This window comes from Ambystoma mexicanum, chromosome 1q (assembly GCF_040938575.1).
Source record: "Ambystoma mexicanum isolate Mex_15411 chromosome 1q, UKY_AmexF1_1, whole genome shotgun sequence".
NCBI lineage: Eukaryota > Metazoa > Chordata > Amphibia > Caudata > Ambystomatidae > Ambystoma > Ambystoma mexicanum.
The window spans coordinates 1532482004-1532495587 of NC_090922.1; positions in this window are offsets into that span (position 1 = coordinate 1532482004).

Here is a 13584-nt window from a genome sequence, read left to right on the forward strand (position 1 = left end):
CAACACTACACACTGCATTCAGGCCAGTTTCGGGCAGGGCTGTCTCAGTCTTTGTCTCTCATGCCAGAAACCAGACAACCACAACAAGGAGTGTATATTGGTCACACACTCCATTCACCCAGGTCCCACCCACAGGAGGTACCCACAACATACAGTCACTGGGAAGGCTCCAGTCAGTCTAGCTGGGCCTTCACAACAACACCATATATGGAACTTCCACCCAACAGCCAGTCAGGGGGAAGGGACAGAGTCAGGGCATCCCAGGACTTTGGGAAAACAAGACAACAGGCAATAGAAAGCAAGAGGCCACAGGGGCCATCTTGTTTCTATCAGGAATCAACTGATCCCAATGGCAGGGCCTGGGTATCCCAAAATGGAGGACACCCAGAGCACCTGTCCAATTCAGCATGGAGCTGCCACCAGCCCATACCCTGCTCTGTGGGCCACCCACAGGTGCCCAAAAACATACACTAGGGGCACAGGGTTGTACCCCCCCACCCATGGGTGCCATAAGGGTATCCCAGGGGTCTGTTCACCAAACCAAAAGAGAGAGCTGCACTGCCAGGAGTCCCAAATGGATTCCTGGGCAGAAAACATAACAGAACACACGATAAAAGGCAGAAGAGGACAAGGATTCAGAGGCCCTGTCCCTCTGATACATTTCCAGCATCACACCGCCTTCTACCCCGTACGGGCTAGGATACCACTTCTCTTCTTCTCACTTCTAACAACACCTAATGGCCATATAAAGGATAGATCAGAAAAGCCTTGCCGTCACTCACACAGACCCTATTCTTAACTACCTTCCCTTTGTTGCTTATTCCCTTCTTCCCGTATTTCCCCTTACCTTCCTTTGGGGTCTTTGCAACCGGGACTCCACGTGTTCAGTCAGGTACTCCGAGGATCGTCACTCACAGCCGGACCTCGCTCAGGTCCGTCCCCCAACCAAGCCATGGCCTGCCTTAGCGAGCAGCCTTTTCGATCGGGTATTCGTCAACCGGGAACCCTTGACCCTTTCTTCTTGATGTGCACAGTCTGCTCAACCGCGGAGGCGATGGTCTTGCTGGGGGCGTCCTGGATCTCGCTGCCAGGCGGGGCAGGCCTCGAGGCACCTCTCTAAATCACGTTGCGGGGGTCACCAAAAATGTAGGTGCCTTTCCCCGCTTACTACGTGTGAGAGAAAATAAAATAACCACCACCACCCCTGTCGGGGAAGGAGGCACTGAGACCCGGCTGCAAGAGTTCAAAGGATGGTTTATTTCTCCAGCTAGGAAATAACCCAATAAACCCCTACCAACATTTAATTATTACTCATATATATATCAATTAAAGTAACTCTAACAAAAAATAGTAAATGGACCCGATTGGCCAGGCGGTGTGGTGCTGTAGGTGTGGGTGGCATCTCTTCCTTCTGGTTGGCTGAGTGGCTGACGAGATGACGGACGTCAAATATCTTGTGCTCCACGCAGGTCAGGGTCCGGTCACTGTGGTCACTACCTAAGCTAATATGTTGCATTCAAAAAACACTAAATAACAAATTATCTAAACATTTTATGCTACTTTTCATATTTCTACACAAGTCACAAATAGTAATTATTATCAGTACAATTGGGTCATTCGTGGTTTTAATTGGAGGCCCTGACCTTTATTGTGCATGTAAAAAGAATCAAGCTGTGTTTCACATATCTCCTAAGCTTTAGACCTATCAGTATAAGTAAAAACATAGATTGTGGCAAGATGCTTAAGGTTAGTAGTGGGTGTGTTGAGTGGGTTTTGCAGCACAGGCGAGGGTCTGGCACTTGAAAGAAATACCTTACAGGGAGCGCAGGGTCAAGATGGCAATAAATTGTTCTAAATGGGGGTGGGTGGCTTGCACGTTTATGGGGAGGAACGAGCAGAAAGTGCTTAGCTCATCCTGGTTCACATGCTGGTTCTCATGCTAACAGTGATCTCAGAGGAAGAAAACTGTAGCATATTGGTTGTTGCAACTTTCTCCGGCTTCAGCGTGAGAATGGGTGCGCAGAGCTTTCCTTCGCAGGGGGCATGCGAGGGTGGGGGCCAGCCAGCTGCCTGCACCTTGTGTGTGTCTCTGTCCTTGGCTGCTGCGGTAGAAGAGGAGCTGAGCATGGCTGTACTATCGCAGTGAGGCCTGTTTACCCAAGATGGAGTCGAAAGGGGGCACAAAAGATGGATGCCCCGTGTCCTGCTCAGTAGTCCCATCTATGTAGCAGTCAACCGTGGTTAACTTTACATAAGGGCAAGGGGCAATCCCACTACCAGAGGCACGTGGTCCAAGCCTCGTACTGAGGAGTGTATGGCGCGAGGGGGTCTTGGGGCCCCTCGCTCCCATACACTATCCACACCCATAGCCCTACCCACACCCATAGCCCTATCCACACACATAGCCCTACCCACACACATTGCCCTACCCACACCCAAAGCCCTATCCACACACATAGACCTACCCACACACACAGCCCTACCCACACTCATAGCCTACCCACACACACAGCCATACCCACACACATACTACTATCCACACACACACAGCCCTACCCACACACACAGCCCTACCCACGCCCAAAGCCCTACCCACACACTTAGCCCTACCCACACACTTAGCCCTACCCACACCCATAGCCCTACCCACACACATAGCCCCACCCACACCCATAGCCCTACCCACACACTTAGCCCTACCCAAACACATACTACTATCCACACACACACAGCCCTACCCACACCCATAGCCCTATCCACACACATAGCCCTACCCACACACACAGCCCTACCCACACACATACTATTATCCACACACACACAGCCCTACCCACACACATAGCCCTACCCACACACATAGCCCTACCCACACACACAGCCCTACCCACACCTATAGCCCTACCCACACCCATAGCCCTATCCACACACATAGCCCTACCCACACCCATAGCCCTACCCATACCCATACTATTATCCACACACACACAGCCCTACCCACACCCATAGCCCTATCCACACACATAGCCCTACCCACACACACAGCCCTACCCACACACATACTATTATCCACACACACACAGCCCTACCCACACCCATAGCCCTATCCACACACATAGCCCTACCCACACACACAGCCCTACCCACACACATACTATTATCCACACACACACAGCCCTACCCACACCCATAGCCCTACCCACACACATAGCCCTACCCACACACACAGCCCTACCCACACCTATAGCCCTACCCACACCCATAGCCCTATCCACACACATAGCCCTACCCACACCCATAGCCCTACCCATACCCATAGCCCTATCCACACACATAGCCCTATCCACACACATAGCCCTACCCACACACAGCCCTACCCACACCCATAGCCCTATCCACACACATAGCCCTAGCCACACACACAGCCCTACCCAAACCCATAGCCCTACCCACACCCATAGCCCTACCCACACACACAGCCCTACCCACACACATAGCCCTACCCACACCCATAGCCCTATCCACACACATAGCCCTACCCACACACACAGCCCTACCCACACACATAGCCCTACCCACACACATTGCCCTACCCACACCCATAGCCCTACCCACACCCATAGCCCTACCCACACACACAGCCCTACCCACACACATTGCCCTACCCACACCCATAGCCCTACCCACACGCACATTGCCCTATCCACACACATAGCCCTACCCACACACACAGCCCTACCCACACACATACTACTATCCACACACACACAGCCCTACCCACACCCATAGCCCTACCCACACACATAGCCCTACCCACACACACAGCCCTACCCACACCCATAGCCCTACCCACACCCATAGCCCTATCCACACACATAGCCCTACCCACACCCATAGCACTACCCATACCCATAGCCCTATCCACACACATAGCCCTATCCACACACATAGCCCTACCCACACACAGCCCTACCCACACCCATAGTCCTATCCACACACATAGCCCTAGCCACACACAGCCCTACCCACACCCATAGCCCTATCCACACACATTGCCCTACCCACACCCATAGCCCTACCCACACGCATTGCCCTACCCAAACCCATAGCCCTACCCACACCCATAGCCCTACCCACACACACAACCCTACCCACACAAATAGCCCTACCCACACCCATAGCCCTACCCACACCCATAGCCCTACCCACACACATATCCCTACCCACACACATACCCTACCCACACACATTTTAATAAACTACTGACTGTGGTGAGTTCCCAATAAATGCAAAAAACAGTGTGTGATGTCCCAGTGCTTTGATAAATATTCTTAACAGCCCTCAAAAGTGACAGGAATAAGAAATAAAACTTTGGAATTCATTAAGTTACATTAAAAGTGATTAAAAACAAAGTCCAATTCAACAAAGGAATAGGTGTTCTTTTTCTGCAACATTACGCATTACACTCTATTCCCAATTAAGTACACTTAATTAATCAGGACATAAACGGTGCAGGGAGTGAGAGCTAATTAGCTCCCGTCTTCCACCTTTCCTGCTAAATAGCTTCTCAGCTGGGCCCATGTCCTGATACGCTGTTGCCTACACCCCCACTTAATGTGAAGGCGCATGAACAACTTGCGCTATTGACTAGTGCAGGATGTCAAACTCTGCTAGGAGGATAGTCCTGCTGAATGGTTTCTGGGACGTTTCGGCAGACACATGTTGTGTTAGCCGCCGTCTTCAGGGCAAAACTGTATAGGACACCCTTATTATTTGACTTCAAATGTGGAAAACGCTGGGACCCCCGTTCATTGGCCTTGGACTTGGAGGTAGAAGTGCTCTTTGGGTTTCACGTGTACCTCACACCCACGCTATGTGGGTGAGTTGACTGGTTTTGGACAGAAGTCATGGTAAGTGCATCTTTCACTCGATGCTCGGAGTTCTGCAACCCTCGTGTCCTTCGCTACATGCTGTTTTCATATGTAAAAAAGGATGGGGTCAGAGGTTTGTTAGTTCCAGGAGATTTTATAGGATCGAATTTCCAGGGAGGAGGTGATCCAGGTGTGAGCAGACTCATGAAACCCAAATTCCTGGAAAGTGAGGAGAGAGAAGTGATTGACAGTCTCAACAGCGGCTAGGAGATCCAAAAGCATGAGTACAAGAGAGTTTGGGGTTTTGAGCATCAGAGAGAAAGCTGGAGACAGACATGAGTGTGGTCTCAGTAGAGTGCTTCCTACAGAAGTCAGAATAAAGTTTATCTAATAGGACACCATCCACAAGGCACTTAATGATTGTGTTGAAAATTACCCACTCAAGGTCCTTTGAATAATGGGGACGAATGGCCGTGGGATGTGGGTTGCCAGGACATTTGGGTCAGCAGAGGGGTTATTCAGGAGGAGTAGGACATTCCCAGATATGAAGGAGCAGCGGAGATAGAGACAGATAAGGGTTAGCAGCCGTAACTAGATACAGGCAGTTGAGGTTTACTAAGCCTTTGACTGTTTTAGTAGAAAACGGGTCTATAGTCTCATGAGATGGATTGAAACTGGGAAGCATGAGTGCTTATTTGGGAGGAGAAATAGGGTGAAGTAGTCTAGAGTAGAATCGCCGAAGCAAGGATGGTAGACAGAAGGACGGTTGCGGAGAGAGCGAAGGTCTGAGCAAGTTCTGTGAAATTTAGAGGAAAAGTAGTGAGCAAAGTCATTAGCAGAAAGTGAGGAGACAATGGATATTGGCTTGGGAGATGTGAGCCAAGATTGGAGGGTAGATGGCAGTGTGTTAGGGGGATTTCAAAGGGAGATTTGTGGAATCGGTAGAATTTGCAGAGCCCAGGCAGAGATGAGGATGGCAGGGATTTTGTGTAGGCTAAGAGCAGAGTGGCAGTCTGGGATTTGCATCATAGGTCATGAGACATGTTTGCTTTGAGGGTCTGAATCTGAAAGATTTTGAGGGCTGTGGATGAGGATGTGAAGGTGTCACTGTGTGCGAAGAGTCTTGTCAGTCAAGGGGAGTCAGAAGTGAATAGTGAAAGTCAGAAATAGCATGGCTAATGGAGGAGGCATGAACAGGGGAGACAGGGCAGGTGGCATCACATCATCAAGAAAGGGCCAAGAGATTCTGCCATGAATTTCCTCTGGCTCATTGAAAAGTGGAGAGGATGAGTAGAGGGTGGGGGGACCGAGAGGTTAAAGTGAACTAGTTAGTGATCAGAGAGAGAGGTCGGAGGAGAGTGAAATAGAGAGATAGACAAGGTAAAGAGAGTTCAGAGTGGGTAGGACTGCCATGGACGGAGCAGAGGGGGTGGCCAGATAAGAGTGGGGTAAGTTCAAGGTTCATGGCATCAACAGGCTGGGGAAGGTCAAGGTCCCGCATCATGACAGTGGGGACGTTTGTGGGACGTGACTCAAGGAGAAGGTTCAGATCTGGGAAGATGGAGTTCAGGTGACCAGAGGTTTATCGGCTCCGGCTCTTTCTGCACCGGCATTCTGGCACTGAATGTTAAGTACCAGAGCAGGGGGGTTCCAGGATAACAAACACAGCCATAACACAGCGGATAACAAACCCAGCCAGCCTTCTCTAAAGGCATATCCTGTTCTTATGACTGCAGACCTGTAGGTACGCGCTGAGGGAGAGATGGAGCACTACGTGCAGCTGAACAGCTGAGTAGGTATCGTGGATGGCACAGAGCACTGCTGTGAAATCACTCCAGGGAAGAGAGTAGCAGCTCTGAGCAGGCAGGCAGACATGGCGCTCTGGCAGGACAGAAAGAAAGCTGCGGCCATAATGTTTCATCTAGCAGCTTTCCTGGGACTAGATCTAGCCTGAGACAGGGGGGCGGGTGGGCTAGGAGATATTAATACTAAAATTCCCCATCAGCTTTATCTAGACACCTTGACAGCTTTCACCCGCGTGCACCGCAATGTTATTTAGCATTGCAGGGCCCCCACTTCACAAAGCACAAGCATGGGGCTGACCAAAGTACTACTACACTGTCCTTCCTCACCTTTCTGTACATAAAGGCCAGGTTCTCCCAACCCTTGTCCATGTCCTCTCAGTTCGCTGCACATTCCGCCGATGCAGGGCCATTATTATGCATATTCAGACGGTGCAGGGCCATTATTACGAACCACTGTCAATGGCCAGTTAGTGCAGCGCACAAGTACACCCGAGTCTTTAGATTGGTCCCTATTATGAGGAGAGGCCATGGCACAGAAAGGGTTGCACGACTCAAGCCTTGACCCAAATGCAGGAGCTGCCCCCATACCAACACACTGTTATCTAGACTGCACGTATTGACAGCCAATAGGCTTCAGCTCAGCCATCTTGTCTCTGAGCAGCCAACAGGCTTCAGCCTCAGCCATGATGCTTTTTTTCATTATTTCTTTATTCAACAGCAAACTTAAACATAAGCAATTCATAACTTTTTACAAAAACAATCAATTGGGTGCCTTGGGAGGATAGCTCAGTGGCAATGCGCTCGCCTTGGAACACGGAGCAACCCAGGTTCAAGCCCTGGGTCCCCGCTTAAAAACCTCTGGGTATTATGCGTGTTATAAATAATCTATTGTATCATAATAATTTTCACATTGTCTACCAAAATACATTCAAATTAATTAACTTTGCACACAATATACAACAATGAAAAACCCAAGATTCAATATATATCCAGAAATTTCCTCCAAATTCTTCAGGTTTTTTTGTCTCCTGAAGATCACCTTCTCAATACACGACAAAGAATGCATCTCGGATATCCAATCAGATGACAACAGTATTGTTTGTAATTTCCACACCCGTAGTAACAACTTTTTACCAACCAATGCCCCCCTGAATAAGAACTTTTTTTGTGACTGTGTGAGATCATCCAACAAAGCGTTTCCTCCTAAAATCATTGTTTTAAAATCCAGTGCAGGATCAATCCCTAACGCGCATAACCACATTTCACATACATCGGACCAAAATCCACGGATCCTAGAGCAGTGCCACATCATGTGCTCCAATGTACGAACCTCACATAAACACTTCTAACAATCATCAGACTCAGACATTCCATGCCTCATCATCCTTTCCGGACTCCAGTAAACCCTTTTCCATATCTTGATCTATCTAGATCTTTCACCCAAATTCATTGAACACAGTCTCACATTACTACACATCTCCATCCACTCCCACTCCGTGATATCGCACCCTAGCCTACGACTCCATTCTTCGCTCAAATACACATTTGCTTTATATTTGGATACAATGGGCCTCATTACAAAATGGGCAGAATGGGATTGACGGCGCCGGTAATGGTGCCGGCGCCGTTAATTGCATTCCGCACTATCACAAGGTTCCCTCGCGGGACCCGCTACGGACGTATGGTCTTACCAGACATCCATAGCCGGTTCCCACGAGGGGACCCTGCCAGGGCTGGCCTGGCGGGCAGAGCGGCACCCTCGAGCGCAGCATGTCAGATTGTCAGATGCACCGCAGAGCCGGTGCCTCCGACGTCCCCATTCCAATTGACCCCTATGGGGATCCACTGGGAATGGGGAATGGGGAAATGCAACTCCGGGCAACTTACACGCACGGCTACCGCTCGGGTTATGATGAGGCCAATGTGTAATCTAAGTTGCACTTGGCATATGAGCAGTGGATACCCGCAGGTGCGTAGTCTGACGTCCGCCTACTAACATAGGGGAAGGTGGGTCTTTGGAGAGGGCCAAAGGTATACTAACACATAGCGAGTGGGCGGGCCTGGCGAGCAGGCCGGTGTGTATGGTAGGTGTGCATCGGTAGGCCTGTGGAGCTTGTCAGTGGATGTGAATAGGGCATATGAGAAGAAAGGTAAGTATGGGTGTTAAGAGGTGAATAGGAGTGAATTCGTGAGTGAGGAGGAGAAGTAAGGATACGTTTAAAGGGGGTAAGGGTGAACTGGAGAAAGGGGAGGGGCTATTGGAATATAAAAGAGGGGGGAATTTTTACCACCTCAAGAAAGCGACACATAAATAAGGGGTACTGGCATTCAGGGAAAGTTACTTGGATTATAGGTGTCATATGTTGGCCCAATAGGGCGGTAAAGTATTAAAATATAATTTCCAGTGGGCCCAGGACACTGCAGGCCAGTGCTTCTACACGTGGCCAGGGGAGGGAACATTCGACAGTAAGGATATAGAACACATGTTCTCATACCTGTTAATGAAGTATAAAGGTTCTAAACCTAAGAGCAGACACCATGTTTTAGGGCTTTGGAAGCTCTATGAAGACAAAAAGAAAGAGTCCATGTCAGAAGTGCCCAGTACCCCACATCCCCCGTAGAGAGCGTACCCAGCATTACAACCTGCAGCTGTGTGTGCCAACCATTGCGTGTATCCTCAGAGAAGGGAGATGGGGAAAAGAGGACGAAGAGAAGCAGGAGGAGAGGACAGTGGGAAAGACGGGATGCAGGAGAAAGAAGGTATCTAGCAGACATAGAAACGAGCACGCAGCAACAGGTGAACACTTTGTTTAATGAGGCAGAGAAGGTCATGGAGAAGGAGGTGAGGAGGGAGGAAAAGGAGTGGGGGACCCCGGAGATGGCCGTGGTGGACATCACGGAGGATAGCATTTAAATTAGGTAAAGAAGAATCTGATCAGGGGGAGGAGGAGATGGAGATGTGGGAGGATGACATTGTTGTCTCAGATGGAGAGGGGAGCCAGCATGGAGGATGACGAACCGTGGACAGCGGATGAAGAAAGGGGAAGGGGATGAAAGCAGAGAAGGATGGGAGAGAAGGGGATCCAAGCAGAGACTGGCCCACGATCCTCTGCCACTGGAGAGGAAAGACAAAGATAGAAATGGCACAGACAAAGAGAGGGGGAGTGGAAGTGGGCCCAAGGGCAGAGCAAATGGCACTATTACAGAAAGGGCGGGGGCGTGCACACTTTGTACTGTGGCATGGAATGGACAAAGACAATCTTATTTGCAACTTGCCCTACCTCATAGCGGGAGCAAGAAAGTGGATATATATGCTATTGAGAAGGAAACAGCACAGTAACACTAGCAATGCGAGACATGAAGTGCCTATTTGTGGCTGTAATAGGGGAGTGAGGCAACAAAATATGGGAATACAGAGGGTACAATGGGGTGAAAATAAGCACAAATGCACACGATGGAGCCCCATTGAACAACTACCATGACCATGAGTGGAGAGTATTTAGGAGTATGTATACGTGCCCCGGGAGTTTGGATCTGGGAGCTGTACTGGCCTGTATGAAGAAGCGAGACGAGGACCAGACAAAGTATATACAACAGGTTCCAGAGCTTGGGACATTACAGACGTGGAAACACTGGATTGAACTCATACTTTTATTTTGCCATATATTGGTTAGGGGTCTCCTGTCAGAAGTGCAAGCCTCCCCAAACAAAATAATGGGGATAGAGGCAAAGAGGTAGCCAGAAATACAGGCAACGATAGTGCACTATTGTAAGAGGAAGCAAGATTGAGCAGCAGACAGCAGATAATGCAGCAAAGGCAGAGAACAAGCTGGTGCAGAAGAAGCTGGCAGAAATGACAAAGGAATGGGCAATGCTCATCTTAGATGCTGCAGCAGTGGCTCTCGCCCAACGTGCCCCAGCAAGGGGGGTACATGCTTCCACAGTACACGCCACAATGGGGGGAATCATCCACGAGGGGGGTATTCCAGTCTATGGGATATTATCTGCCAAGGCAGAGGGTACTCTCAACGGGGGCGAGGGGCGGGTGCAGGGGTGCAGGGTTTAGGTTTATTGTACCAATATTTATACATTTGTAATTTGCATCGTCAGAAACAGTTGCATTTAGTATTGCTAAATATTAGACATCCTTCAAAGAGGATTGGTGGGGCCATGTCCTTCCCATATAGCTAGACAAAGGTTAATCGAAAATGATTGGAGCACACAATCTTGTCCCCTCTGTTCATTATCAGCTGTTAGGACATATTTTCTGAGGTCCAACTAAGGGCTTAGTAAAACCATTCAACTGAGGCAGTACTAGACTCCACTCTTGGTATAAGGCTGTATCACCTGAGTTCAGGGTAGCGTAGACGGAGCAACCAGGCTTATCTTAGGAGGGAGGGCTGTAGAATCAGTACAAATGAAATTGTAATACAAATGGTCCAAAGAAACACTGAAACGCAATGTATTGTAAAAATAAAGGATTTATTTAAATACAGGTAGGCCAAGATAAATCTAGGGGTAAATAAGCACTATCACACTTTATATGTAATCACAATTATAGAAACACAACACTATACTTGAAGGTGCACAGACCAAAGTATAAACCTTATTTGGAACACCTAACAGTAGTTCTAGGGAAGTAAAAACCTTTTCATTCACATTCAGTATAGGTCACACCTACTCTTGGGGAGTAAAAACCAATGATGACTTTCACAATTGCATTCAGTAATGAATGGGCAGTAGACCCTTCCAGTTGTACAGTGACTCTCAGTACAATAAACTTTTTGTGAATAGTGGAACACGTATTCCAGGCACAGTAAAAACCTATAACTACTTTTGTGATAACAAGCAGCTATACTAGCTGAGTACAACTTTAGGATGTAATATTCAATTACAGGTGATTCTGAGATCAGTGAACACAGATTGAGATAAGCTGTAACACATGTAACTTATTTTTGGATGGCACACAGCTACCTCAAGCTAAGTAAAACCCATATACTTTTTTAAAACTCACTAGCAGCCCAGGTTAGATCTTTCCCAGCCATACAAGTAACCGAAGTATGACTTATAAGGGACAGTTAGAGCCACAGACCCTGGGTTAGACAGCACAGGGAAAGTAAACCCTAATGTTGCACTTTATTGAATGACTCAAGGTTATTCTAGGTAAGCAACAACCTAATACAGACTTATTCTGGACAGGTTAACAGCAAGTCAGGGGAAGCAAGACTCAGTTGGGGGACACTCATGCAATTATCCTCACAGGAATAATCTGGTGAAACCAACCCATTACTTTTGGGAAGAGGCACCCCATAATCACAGGGGAGTAATCTACCTTCACATCTGCTTTCTATTAGACTGGCAAAACGTGTTCTAAGGAGAGAGAGATGTGAACCATACTTTTGAGAATAGTGTATCACACATCCAAGATAAGTAAGAACATTTGTAACTGTTCACTCTTAGAGTTACCAACCAACTCTTTACAAGTAAGTGACGTTTAAACACGTCTTTTCTTTTCTAGGCAAAAGGCCCAATCCCTTAAAAGTCTTTCCCTTATTCCTGGAGCATGAGTGTTCTCAGTGGGAGAGGGGGTAGGGGTGGGAGGACACTAGGATCTAGTGTCCAACAGGCAGTGTCAGAATTGGTTCTTAAGTATCAAAAGTCAGAGTTCCTTAGGAAGACTGGGCAAGCGGGTGAGTACTTTACTTCTAGAGTTAGAAGAGGGTCCAGGGGCTTCGCAGTAGACACCCGAGCAGGATTGTAGCAGTGGGACTGGGTGCACTGGATGAGAGGCCTCCCCATCACAGAAAGCACCCCAGGTCTACACAGAAATCCTAAGAGACTTAGGGTAAGTACATACCCAAGAATGCATTTTACAAGAAGGGGCTGTCTGCTTGTCCAATCAGGACTGCAAGCCCCTTACTGGGATCTCTCCCCATTCAGGCAAGGAGGAAGACAAAGAGCTGTGGAGTTTTGGGGTCCTCCCTCGCTTCCTGACTTCAGAGACAGACTGGAGCTTGGGCAGGGAGTCCAGGGGACTCCCGCTGAAGATAAAAATCACACAAAGGAATTTCCCACCCTGGATGTCAGGGGAAGGAACAAGAAAGGACAGCAAACACTAAAATGGTGAAAAAATAAGACAGGGGCCATTTTGGTAAAATGAGCACCCTTAGGTGCCTTTACTGCAGCTGTAAAAACAGCCCCCGGTAAAGGTGCACCAAATTAATACAAGGTTTCACTGCCAGCAGCCACTAAAGGTAAGCTTGTCCCTGTAATAGAAATGTTAGTTATAATGTGAAAGGGGATACATTGCATCTCCCCAGCACTCCACATAAGGTGGGGTGTGCTGGTTGCACCTAACAAAATGCAAAAGTGATCCAAAGATCCTTTCCACCCTTGGGAACTGTAGTTCTCTCAAGGTTAATCAGAGAAAGTTAAAAGGAGAGCCCCTAGGGTAACCCAGCAACAACAGGCACGTATTGCCAATAAGTTGTTAAAGAGGATAACTTTAAAAAGACACTATGGAGAGTCAAAAAACTGACGTGCATAAATAGAGTAAAACATTCTGTGAGGGTGGAATAAGGTTCCCACTCACAGAGATATTAATAAAAAATATCCCACTAGTAAAGCAAAAAGTTCTGCGGTTTACACAGGTCAGGAAGATTTACCACTTCTATGAAAATCTTACCTAACCCCACCCATGTGATGTCACATACATTCCCGCTCAGCTCCAGGAATTACATTTATGCAGGAATTACTGTTATGCAGTTACCAGGGACGCTTCTCACGTATATGGCCTTTTCTGCAGCAAGTGCAAGCATACCAACTAGCACAACATCAGGTTCAACCCACACAGCAGACACAGCCCCAGCAGTTCCAACAGCAGGAGGTGCAACGCCAGCAACTGCAAACAC